The sequence below is a fragment of the Symphodus melops genome (genome assembly GCF_947650265.1).
Source record: "Symphodus melops genome assembly, chromosome: 4".
In the NCBI taxonomy this organism is placed as follows: Eukaryota; Metazoa; Chordata; class Actinopteri; order Labriformes; family Labridae; genus Symphodus; species Symphodus melops.
In genome coordinates this window covers 4095471-4108813 of record NC_136694.1, presented here as the reverse complement: position 1 = coordinate 4108813, position 13343 = coordinate 4095471, and the positions used below count along the sequence as shown (strand labels likewise).

The 13343-nt window shown below is 38.0% G+C and overlaps 1 long non-coding RNA gene across 2 annotated transcripts in view; it reads left to right on the top strand.

Annotated features, from left to right (window-relative positions):
* Window positions 1-5897: 5897 nt before the first annotated feature.
* Window positions 5898-13343, top strand: part of LOC306822617 — a 299929-nt gene continuing 292483 nt past the window's right edge. The window contains exons 1-4 of one of the 2 annotated variants that reach the window (XR_013778911.1): window positions 5898-6116; window positions 7745-7804; window positions 9233-9357; window positions 9544-10576. This is a non-coding gene — a long non-coding RNA (uncharacterized lncRNA). Of the gene's footprint in view, window positions 6117-7744; window positions 7805-9232; window positions 9358-9543; window positions 10839-13343 lie in introns of those variants that run through there. The other variant, XR_013778912.1, reaches the window with a different exon arrangement.

Below are 13343 nucleotides of genomic sequence, written 5' to 3'. Positions count from 1 at the left end.
TGAACGCCTTTCTTTTAACTCATCAAAGTAAGTCATCCCCTCACTGACACTACAATAGTAGAAGTAGCAGCATAAAGTTAGGATAAGGTCAAGATTACTCTTAATTTGTCATTGAAGATTAAATCATTTAATTATTTGAAGGAAATTATGACATTATATCCACTGTTAAAGTTCTGTTTACTCTTATTTACTATCTGTATTTCTGTGTCACAGGGCAGGAGTCCTCAGTGGAGCAGCTGACTGTAAACATGGCTCCTGCCCCTCCCCCTCCACCCCCAGCACCGCCCTCTTCAGCCTGCAGCCCAGCGATGAGGAGCGCCCCGGCTTGACCAGCAAAGAGGACGTTTGTTTCCATCTGCTTCTTCTGTGCTGGTCAGTTTGAGACGCTCCTCACAGCCCATCAGAGAGTCTCCGGATCGTTGCTCGGAAAGAGGCCGACGGCTCCTCAACAATGACAGACACAATACAGCTCAAAGAGATGTCACTATAGGCTATACTGTTTTACACACTCTTAGTCTCTCACACAGTTTAATGTAATTTTATACAGAGGTGTAAAGAGTACTAACATATTCTACTCAAGTAAAAGTACTGTTACTTTAATAACATTTAACTGAAGTATAAGTAAAAGTAGCAGTTTAAAAATGTACTCAAGTAAAAGTTTGTTGAAAATGTACTTTAGATAAAAGTTACTGGTTACTTGTTTTAACAACGTATTTCTCCTTTTTGCAAAAAAGACGACAGGATTTAAATCTCAAAGGTTTTTTTATTAAAGGATCGTCTTTACAAAGATTCATCTGTTCAGATGAACATTTTCTTTTTTATCCCAGTGACAAAAACAAATGATAAATTGAGACATGACAAAAGATTATCCCTTCTTTTTTTTGAACCAGCAGTATGTTTTAATGATAATTTAATTACTGAGGCCTGTAATGTTCAAGTCATCGGCTGTTTTATGACAAGAAAGGTTAAACTATTTTAAAAATCCTGACAGGGTATTTGTCTCACTCAGAAACAGTGTAAAGAGTATTTTAGTGTTTTTAGTTTATTCTTATTATTTTTATTACTACTATGAGTCTTAGTCTCAAATGCAGCCGTGTCCTCAAAGGCTCATTTAGATTAAACTAAACCTGAGATGAAAAATAGTTCTCTTTTTTTTTTTTTAATTCATAATAATTGTATAAATTATTTTAAGACCAGCCTATTTTAGTTTGTATTAGATGTCTTAAACTACAGTACTTAACAGAAAACCGACTTTCGTCAAAGTAAAAGTACAAAATTTAAAAAATACTTCAAAAAGTAAAAGTGGCTTGCTTAAAAAAAAAATTACTCAATTACAGTAACGTGAGTAAATGTAATGTGTTACTTTACACCTCTGTATATAGACAAAGTTATTAAATATTTATTCACATGGCACAACTGTTTGTTGAATTTTGATTTTCATATAGAAATAATCAAATAAAGTATTATTCGTTAGTGCAACATTTAAATGTGTGATATTGAATCATTTGATAAAGGTACAATTAGTTTGATATGTATTTATGGAACAGTCAAAGCCTCTGTTCATCAACAAGGTCAGACATTTTGCCATGCATGATGAAGTGTTGATGATGGCAGTGATGTTCATGATGAAGACAGACTGTAGGACTCACTGCTGTTCTACAGTCTGATAGAGGTAGGCACAAAGGAGCGCCTGAAATCCTCCGTTTTGCACCTGGGGGATGATGAGAAGATGGCTGAAGGAACTGCTCATCATGGAGAGAGTGAGAGTTGTCCAGGATGGCTGTGATTTTCTCCTTCATCCTCGTCTCAGCTATCGTCTCCAAGCCGTCCATCATTGAAGAACTTGTACTAGAACCTTCTGTAAGAAGACACAGCTTTAAATGGTTTAAAGACTGAGTTATTTATGTTTTAAAAAATACATTCTTACAAATGTGTTCTTTAAAAAAGTGAATATGCTGATAGATGATATCTTGGCAATGTAACTGTGGTTACCAGGATACAAGGGTGTGTCAAGTTTCATGGCTGATGATCAAGATCAATCAATTAATCAATCTTTATTTGTATAGCGTCAATTCATGCTATATGTTATCTCGAGACACTTTACAAAAGCAGGTAAAGGACCTTACTGTTTGTCTGTTAACATTAACAAAAGAGCAGGTAACAAAACCATGCTCATTGTTATGTTTACAAAAGCAGGTAAAGGACCTTACTTATGGCTATATTACAAGAGCCCAGCTTAAATCCATCATAGCGTGGCAAGAAAAAACTTCCTTTTAACGGGCAGAAATCTTCAGCAGACCCGGGCTCATGACGGAACAGCCATCTGCTAAACTGTGCTGGGCTTGAAAGTGGGATGGGGGAGATGGGACAAGATCAAGAAGCACTAGAGACCAAGAAGATATGTTGTGCTACACCTCTTGGCCATGCAGATGTTGTTTCTATACATTGTTAACAGACTTTTTTTTTTGCTTTCATCCAGTTATGTCTACATGAGAATACAGCTGTTTATGTATTCATAGTAACTTGGGAAGGCTCTGTAAGACATTTAAGGTCAACACTACAATGCTCTAAAAGCAAATGTAATACAGATTAACAACTTCAGTCAACTTTAAATCACTTGAGACAATATGCTTCTTGCCTCTCTCTCTTAAATTCATATCTTATGTCTGGTGACAAGCTGCATGCCTCTGCACACTCATGGCCCAAATAATGAGCTTACTTCGTTAAGGTTTGAATGGGGAAGCAGTTTTTGCACATGATAAAAAAGAAACACATTTGTAATTTGAATAACACTATTTCCCTTACAGGCTAAGCTACCATTCATTTGCATGTATTACATTTGTATCTTTCTTGCCAGTATTTGAACTGATGAGCCACATTGCAGGAGGTGGCAACTGAGAGACAGTGTGTGGGTGGGTGCTAAATGCTGGAGGCCTATATCCACTCGCATGCACAGCTTTGTCTTTACAGAGCAAAAGAATAGCAGTCTCATGGCCCACTTTTCTCTTTAGTACCAAAACCAATAACTGCCAAACACAGGTTATAAATCTGTCATTATCAAACTCTCAACCACATCAATCCTTTTTGTATCACTCTAAGTGTTTACATGGGCAATAATCAGATTTTTTTTATTAAACTCATTTTGTGTTGTGTGTGCCAACATTACATCCTTTCTACAGAAACAAACCAAAAAAAACCTGAATATTTAGCGTTAAATGGTTTGATAGAATGCAGAATACTGAACCAAATCAAAACCTAATTGTTTTTTTATTGGTCCAAATAATGGAGGCTGGGATGGATAGAAATCCATGACAGAACAATGTACACTAATGATCACAAATGCAGATACTGACATGCAAGCAGGTTCATAACATCAGAGGCCAAAGTGTGTTACTTTAAACAGGACAAGCTAAAAGGCTTGTAAGAATAAAAGTGTAAAAAAAATAAAATAAAAAATAAAAATATTGTGTTCATGTTTCCACTTTCTTGGAGAAGCTGCACTTGTGCGCCCTCTACTGGTTTGTCATTGTTAGTGTTGGTGTACGAAGCTGAAGGTAGGTTTATGCAAAGATAGTATAAGTATAATTTTCTATGCATTTATGAAAAAGACGACCTCTGTGACATTACAATAATATGAACATTAAATTATAAATGACATTAAATAATGTATCCACTCCATCTGATCAACTTGTTATAAATCTACACTCATATAATTTCCGAGACAATAATAAGAATAATCTACTTGAACATGTTTACAGAATGTCCTCGGTGCAGCTCTTATTGCACACACCTGGGCCTGGTGTGCTGAGGTTACTTAACCTGCTGCCATTTCACACTCTGCTCTGCCTGCTCACAGGTACCCTGTGTTTTTTGTTTTGTTTTGAGAATTTGGTCTTCTTTTGGAAATGAAAAGTTTTACTAATTGGTATAATTCGGTTTAATTTGGGTTAATCAAAGAATTATTCACACTTTACCCTCGTGTGTCTTCCATCTTTTGTTGTGACCTCCTGAGCCAGGTCATAACAATGTAGCTCAAGGTTCCCAAAAATATCCGTTTTGGACCCCGAAAATAACTTTGCTAGAGACCGTGAACCCCCACTGTCTCTATTTCAACAAGGAAAGAAAGGCTGTATAATAATATAATGTATAAGCTGTAGGACTGTGTAGACATTCACAATTTCCTGAACAGACACTCACATTGTGTTAATTTTCGTCGGGTGCAGCAGACTCAGTCTGCATTCTTTCACTTATGGGACGCATAAACATCACTTTGCTGCTGTTAACCATTTTTTAAACATGAATCTTGGCATGCATAAATGATAAAGGTATAGCATGCAAGAACTGTGTCAATGATGATGTAGAGCAGAGGTTCCCAAACATTTCAGCTTTGGATCCCCAACATAACTGTGCTAGAGACCGGGGAACCCAGGTCTCCTTACTGTAGTAATTTGTTGTAAGAAAGGCTAGAAGCAGAACATGTATAACAGGGGTCTCCAACCTTTTTTTGGATGAGAGCTTCTTTCAAAAAACTAAAACAAGTCGCAAGCTACTTCTACTCCCCTTATTTTTGTTGTGTTTTTGCAGTGTATATTAATAATATTAGATGCTTAACTTTAATGAGATTTCTGACACTACATGCTGTCGACTAGTACATAGTAATCTGGTTAGATAGATCTAGAGTTGTAGTAAGTAGATACAGTTTGCATTGAGTAAGGTTTTGTTCATGCATAGAGTAAATACTTTCTTTAATATTTTTTAAATTTGGATTTGCTTGGTGAGCTACTTTTTGAGGGCCCGTGAGCTACCAGGAGCTCGCGAGCCCCCTGTTGGAGACCTCTGAGTATAAACTGTAGTATTTCAACTAATATTTGAGTGTTTTTTTCACCATAATGGGTAAAATATACGATTTTAGCCCGCAGGGGGTCTCATTCCCCACTTTAAGAACAGTAGAGTGGAGAAGACTCAGACCTGGACCACTAAAACATTTAACAATGAGTTGCAGTATTTTTTCCCCACTAGCATTTGCGATATTAATAAACTATGAAAAGCTATACTGTAAATGTGCAAGTAAAAGTGGGCGTGGCCATTTTTCCAACAGGAGTTTTTTTGCAAAACAAATTTGCGAAATGGATTCAGAATCCTAAAAAGCCCCTAGTTTGACCCGTTACAAGCTACCAAAAGCAAATGTTAACATTTTCAGTGTCTCACCAATCTCGTGCCAATAGAGTAGCTACTATTCCAGGTACCTGACTTTGAGCAGCTGTCTTGGATTTTCCTACAGGAGTTGGATTTAAATATGTTATAAGACACCTTTATGAACACGTTTGTGAAGAAATCTATCGGTAAGGAATTTATTCCCAGATTTGAAAAATATACAACGATATAGGCCTAATTCCCTCACTGCAATTCCCTCACTATATGCAAAGATTAAAGATCATAGATACTCTTTACTTTATGTAATAGGCTGCATGAGAAACTGTTCAAAACGCAACATTTAAAGATGATATGATGACTTTGATGGTTCACATTAATGTCTGTGACACAATTTTATCATTGAAGAGAAAACAATTCCTAAGACACTTCGCAATATCCAAAAGTATGTCCCTGTTTTTTGCTATTTCTTTAAAAAACGATTGTGTCTAACAGAAAGACAACACATGGCATCTTTAGAAGCTGCCTACATGATTCATGAACAAGATATAACTGCATACGTGCAGTGACATGAGGATTTATACAAGTTCATATAATGAAAATAAAATACAAACCATAGTGATAAATGACTGAATAATAAAAATAATATTTCTCTTCCTATGCCTGCACTAACACACACGCACGCACACACCGACGGACGCACGCGCGTCATCAATTGTCATGGAAACATCCAACCGAGGTTATATAAGACCCTGGAACCTTCAATTCTCCCCTTTTGCACTTGAACTTTGAACGAGTTGACCTGCAAAATCTCAGCTGTGAAGCTAACCTTTGAAAAGCACTCAAGAGAACTTCTAGAAAACTTCAACAAACCTTTTGGATACTTCATCTCGAGTGGAAAGCGAGGAGTCTTTAATTGGCCTTTAACAGACCAGTCATGGTGGCTCATCCCAACTTCTTTTTAGGTAAGACATCAATCTTTTTATGCAGCCTAATTTATCAATTTACTATTTAATAATGCATTGTACATCCTCTCTGCAATATTTAAATTCTTTATCAGTTCAGAAATCAGCGTAACTTTTACATTTAAAGGTCGTTCACACCGTGTTATTGGGAATGTTTGTAAAACAACAAAAAAACGAAATTAAAGCTAAACTTTCACAAGTCGATGTCACTTTGTTAAACACTTGTTGAGGACCTAAATCTTTCAGATATTCCGGGAAAAAAGTGGAGGGAAATACCTAACACTTCCAGTGGTTTAAACAATGTTGTTTTGGTTTGAGAGCATTTTATTTTCACAACATTAACATCGACATTAAGAAAATGTTAGCATACGATCTGACGACAGGAGCAGAAATTCGAAAAATGCTAAAAATGTGTATTTCTTGTGCTCCATGGAGATGATGGAATGAATTAACATGGAGCGTCATGACGTCATGACGCATGTGCTGTGTAAACAAACAGGAGCACGTTGTTTTGTGTAGATAAGGATCGTGTTGGTTTGTTTGGATAGTTGAAGCCTGCAGCAGCTTAGTCCGTAGGGAATTGGGTTGGGAATCGGAACGTCGCTGGTTCAAGTCCTGGCACCCTGCCGAGGTGCCCCTGAGCAAGTCACCAAACCCCAAAAAACTGCTCTGGAGCGCTCGCTGTGGGCAGCCCCCTCATTCTGAGACCTCTCCTGTGTATCTCGGACTATGTGTGTGTTCATTAGACAGTATAACCTGAATTTCCCCTCGTGGGATTAATAAATTATAAATTATTATTATTATTATAGAAACTAGTCCTTGTAAAATACTAAAATAGTCAATGAGCTGAAATGAGGAGCGTGTTGAGGCAGTCTCCCTCCACCTGAGGCTCCTGTATGTACAGGCAAAAACATTTAGATAAAAATGTCATTTAGCTGGCAGTGTCATGTTTGGGTTTGTTTGTGTCTCTTCCCCACGTGTGTGTGTTTTGTTTCCCTGTCTGTCATTCCCTCTGTGTCTCTAACTATCAATCAGTGTCCACAGGTGTGGCTCATCCAATCACCGGGTTACTTAAGTAACCCGGTGATTGGATGGTGATTGGATGGCTCATCCAATCACCGGGTTACTTAAGTAACCCGGTGATTGGATGAGCCACACCTGTGGACACTGATTGATAGTTAGAGACACAGAGGGAATGACAGACAGGGAAACAAAACACACACACGTGGGGAAGAGACACAAACAAACCCAAACATGACAGGCAGCTGATTCTGCAGCCTTTATTTGAAGAAATGTTTGTAATCATGTCATCATTTGATAGTTTGAAGTTTAGTTTCTAATTTGTAGCACAACGTCGTCAGCCGTACATTGGAGCATCCTGTCCATACATGTAGTCATGATGTCTGTTTCATGTTCAGTGCTCATGTTGTTTAAAATATAACATACTGCACAATATCTGATGTGACTTTGAACAGGCCACTCTTGAAAAAGCCTCTACATGACTTCACTTTTATTATGCTTGGTGATTTGGTTACATACATAGATTATTTATATTATTATTATTTATATTGTTTATATCACATGATCAAATGTTTTGGATTTTCAACCTGTGTTTTATGACCTCACAGGAGACGACTTCCTCGATGTCCATGATCTCCCAGGCCCCGTCATCCCTGACATGGAGGCAGGTGAGCATGAGTTTCTTTTCGCAGGTGAGGCTGGAGGCAATCCCCTAGACTTCTTCGATGACCTGATGCAGCACGCGGAGGACCTCTTGGCCAGCATTGAAGAAGAACTCCAACTCCTGGCGCCCAGGTATGAAGATGAAGATGAAGAAGACTCCGGGTACGAGGAGGATGAAGACGAAGAAGAGGATGAAGACGAAGAAGAGGATGAAGATGAAGAAGAGGATGAAGACGATGAAGAGGATGAAGATGAAGAAGAGGATGAAGATGAAGAAGAGGATGAAGACGATGAAGAGGATGAAGATGAAGAAGAGGATGAAGATGAAGAAGAGGATGAAGACGAGGATGAAGACGAAGAAGAGGATGAAGATGAAGAAGAGGATGAAGACGAAGAAGAGGATGAAGATGAAGAAGAGGATGAAGACGAAGAAGAGGATGAAGATGAAGAAGAGGATGAAGATGAAGAAGAGGATGAAGATGAAGAAGAGGATGAAGATGAAGACTTCCCACCTCGCTCCCCTCTCGTGCAGTTCCTTCCAGCGTATCCACCCGTCCCCGTCAGTCCTCCTTTCCCTGCTGGTCCAGAAGAGTCGGTTCCATCCACCTTTGGCCGGCGCTCCCACTTGAAGAGGATCAGGGAGGAGTGCGCTGCAGTAGCACTGGACCGTGCGAAGAGGCAGAGGAGGGATTAAGAAGACATGGACGATGAGGAGCCTTCCACCTCCGGACTCGACCTTAAAGTAGGACCAAGGACTCCCAAAACCACAAAAACTCCAAAATCATCTATTGTAACTTGTTCCCCCGACATCGACTGGACTGACGGTTCCCATCCCCCACTCTATCTGAACTGCTGAGCGGGCTTTTACAAGCCAGCAGTATCAGCCATCAGTAAATAACAAGGAAGCGACACCTCACCGACCACCGACAGCCTCTAAAATCCTCAATCTGAACTGCTGAGCGGGCTTTTACAAGCCAGCAGTATCTGCCCCAAATAACAAGGACATTGACTGAACTGACAGCTCTGACGTGGAGAGTGAAGACTCCGGTAAGACTCCATGTACGAAAAGGATGAAGATGAAGACTTCAGACCTCGCTCCCCTCTCTTACAGCAGCTCCTTATAGGATATCCCAAATATTTGATTATATGGTTGCTGATCACGCAGGTGGTATATCTAGCACCGGGTTTGAATTCATTCCTGGCTGCCTTATGATTTGATTGTATTAAGCTGTAGATACCTGAACCAGAGGTAAGTTGACAATTCTTAACGGCATGAACACAAATGTATTTTAAATATACCTTTCTCTATGATCTGCAAAGAGTTGTAATTTAAAACACATTTGATTGAATTTCTTGCTCTTCTAAACATGTATTTCATTATCATCTGTCTGACTAACTCTGTGAGAGCGTTGTGTTTTTTTTTGTGTCAACAGGCCGAAGAGGAGAATGAAGACATCCACATGAAGAGAAGATGTTTACATCCCAGACCAGACGAGAAGGATGGATGAGTACAGGAGCAGATGAAGAGCGGTGAACGCCTTTCTTTTAACTCATCAAAGTAAGTCATCCCCTCACTGACACTACAATAGTAGAAGTAGCAGCATAAAGTTAGGATAAGGTCAAGATTACTCTTAATTTGTCATTGAAGATTAAATCATTTAATTATTTGAAGGAAATTATGACATTATATCCACTGTTAAAGTTCTGTTTACTCTTATTTACTATCTGTATTTCTGTGTCACAGGGCAGGAGTCCTCAGTGGAGCAGCTGACTGTAAACATGAACCCTATGAATTCATGGCTCCTGCCCCTCCCCCTCCACCCCCAGCACCGCCCCCTTCAGCCTGCAGCCCAGCGATGAGGAGCGCCCCGGCTTGACCAGCAAAGAGGACGTTTGTTTCCATCTGCTTCTTCTGTGCTGGTCAGTTTGAGACGCTCCTCACAGCCCATCAGAGAGTCTCCGGATCGTTGCTCGGAAAGAGGCCGACGGCTCCTCAACAATGACAGACACAATACAGCTCAAAGAGATGTCACTATAGGCTATACTGTTTTACACACTCTTAGTCTCTCACACAGTTTAATGTAATTTTATACAGAGGTGTAAAGAGTACTAACATATTCTACTCAAGTAAAAGTACTGTTACTTTAATAACATTTAACTGAAGTATAAGTAAAAGTAGCAGTTTAAAAATGTACTCAAGTAAAAGTTAAAAGTAGCTTGTTGAAAATGTACTTTAGATAAAAGTTACTGGTTTCTTGTTTTAACAACGTATTTCTCCTTATTGCAAATAAGACGACAGGATTTAAATCTCAAGGGTTTTTTTAATTAAAGGATCGTCTTTACAAAGATTCATCTGTTCAGATGAACATTTTCTTTTTTATCCCAGTGACAAAAACAAATGATAAATTGAGACATGACAAAAGATTATCCCTTCTTTTTTTTGAACCAGCAGTATGTTTTAATGATAATTTAATTACTGAGGCTTGTAATGTTCAAGTCATCAGCTGTTTTATGACAAGAAAGGTTAAACTATTTTAAAAAATCCTGACAGGGTATTTGTCTCACTCAGAAACAATGTAAAGAGTATTTTAGTGTTTTTAGTTTATTCTTCTTATTCTTATTATTTTTATTACTATGAGTTTTAGTCTCAAATGCAGCCGTGTCCTCAAAGGCTCAGTTAGATGAAACTAAACCTGAGATGAAAAATAGTTCTCTTTTTTTTATGATTTAATTCATAATAATTGTATAAATTATTGTAAGACCAGCCTATTTTAGTTGTCTTAAACTACAATACTTAACAGAAAACCGACTTTCGTCAAAGTAAAAGTACAAAATTTAAAAAATACTTCAAAAAGTAAAAGTGGCTTGCTTAAAAAAAAAATTACTCAATTACAGTAACGTGAGTAAATGTAATGTGTTACTTTACACCTCTGTATATAGACAAAGTTATTAAATATTTATTCACATGGCACAACTGTTTGTTGAATTTTGATTTTCATATAGAAATAATCAAATAAAGTATTATTCGTTAGTGCAACATTTAAGTGTGTGATATTGAATCATTTGATAAAGGTACAATTAGTTTGAGATGTATTTATGGAACAGTCAAAGCCTCTGTTCATCAACAAGGTCAGACATTTTGCCATGCATGATGAAGTGTTGATGATGGCAGTGATGTTCATGATGAAGACAGACTGTAGGACTCACTGCTGTTCTACAGTCTGATAGAGGTAGGCACAAAGGAGCGCCTGAAATCCTCCGTTTTGCACCTGGGGGATGATGAGAAGATGGCTGAAGGAACTGCTCATCATGGAGAGAGTGAGAGTTGTCCAGGATGGCTGTGATTTTCTCCTTCATCCTCGTCTCAGCTATCGTCTCCAAGCCGTCCATCATTGAAGAACTTGTACTAGAACCTTCTGTAAGAAGACACAGCTTTAAAGGGTTTGGCAGCTGGAATTACAATGTTTTCTTCTCTCTCATCCTGAACATGAAAAAGAGTGTTAGTGTTCACTGCACGAGTGTCAGCCGTATCAATATTCTCTGTTTAAAAGGTAGAGTGTCACTCAATATTAAATAGTGAGTGTATAAAACCATGCCCATATTTTGGCAAAACCAGCACTGTGAAAGTGTGGCTTGAAGGAAATATGGATGAAATAATGTTTGTAATATTGTTTTAATGCATATTATACTCTGACATTCATAAAGTACAACATTGAGAGTTAACAAGACACAAATACAAAAAACAAGATTCATTTTGACAAAGATGACAGAATACAAACAGTAAAGGTTGCAGTATCGTTGGTGTAACACTAATAAAATCCCATAAAAATAGGTGAAAAGGGCATGATTTGTTTGCTTTTGTAATATGCAAAGACAACTGTTGTGTGATCTGGATGATTTATGGAGCAAAAGGAGAACAGTTGGAGAGAGGCTCAGAGGAAAAAAAAGTAAACACAATGAATCTCACAATAACAGAAATAATAATACTAATGAAAATCACCATGATAATAACTAGATATGTGTTTCTCTTGAGGGAATAATTGCAGGTTAGTACCTTTCATGACAATCATAAATTACAAGGTTGGTAAATGTTGTGTTATGCCAATTTTTCACAGAAACCGAAAAAACAAACCCTGGATATTCAACCTGAAATGTCTGATAGAAAACAAATGAAAACCTAATTTATTTTTTTATTGGTGCAAATAATGGAGGCTGGGATGGGTAGAAAACATGCTGTCATGCAGGCACGTTCATAACATCATCGCCTAAAGTTGGTTAATAAAAAAAACGGACAAGCTAAAAAGCTTGTAATAATAAAAGTGTAAAAAACATCTTGCATATTTCACCCATTATGGGAAAAAATACTAATTCTAAATACAACTACAGAGTAAAGTAATATTTATGCTGAAATGAAAGCAATGTTAAAACATTAATTTAAGTTTTCACATACAGTAAGTAAAACAATGTAGATGTTTGTTGCTCCCTGCAAATGAAAACACACACCTGAGTGTCTGTTTATTAAATGATGAATGTCCACTCAGTCGTACAGTTTATACATGTTCTGCTTCTAGCCTTTCTTACAACAAATTACTACAATAAGGACAGTTGGGGTCCCCGGTCTCATTGATCATTGATACAGTTCTTGCATGCTGTACCTTTAACACTTCTGCATGCCGAGATACATTCAACACCATTACAGTTAAAGCTTGTGAACCAGAGTGGCTCCTCAGGAGTCATGGGGTCCTGTGTTTGAACATATAAATACACGTTGTTTTAATGTACATTCTGTTTTTATGTCTGTAAAGCACTATGAATTGCCTTGTGTCTGAACAGCGCTATATAAATAAACTTGCCTTGCCATAAACTCCTCCCACCCATCCATAGTCACTGGGGTCCAAAAGACATGCTCTGCTGAACCTTCCAGTCCCAGGTTTTGATATAGGCCTGGACAGATTGTGCAGCAGCTTCACCCTCTGTTGGAGGTACAGTTTATGGTAAGATCAACTCAGCCATCGCCTTCCCTAAAAACCTGTATCAAACCAGACACAGTGACACCAGGCATAGACTAACAGAGGGTGCATATTTAAACTAGAAAATGTGATACCAGATCTTTGATGGCTATAGTAGCTTGCAAAAAATTCACTGTCATAACCAAGAGGTCATGTTTAAGGTTGAGGTGTAAGGAGGATATTGGGATTCATTCAGTCCTTCAACACATCCTTTCCCCACTTCTCGTCAGTCATTTATGTTACTATACTGCCTCCTTGTGGCTGAGTGCTGGTACTGCCAGAGAAAAAGCAGCTTGTCATACCAGAGCACGTCTCCATTATTCTATCAGAACAGTACAGTAGTGGGATCCTACATTATGACAATATTTAAGTGTCTCTATCCTCTATCATCATTTATTATTATTAATTTATTTAAGCTCACGTAAAGGTCAACAATCTAAATTTCACACAGAGCAGGAGGGACTGATTGTGCAGTTAGAAGTCAGGTTAAACCAGATCCAATAGTGTAAAAACACATTCATCTATGTTGACCTTT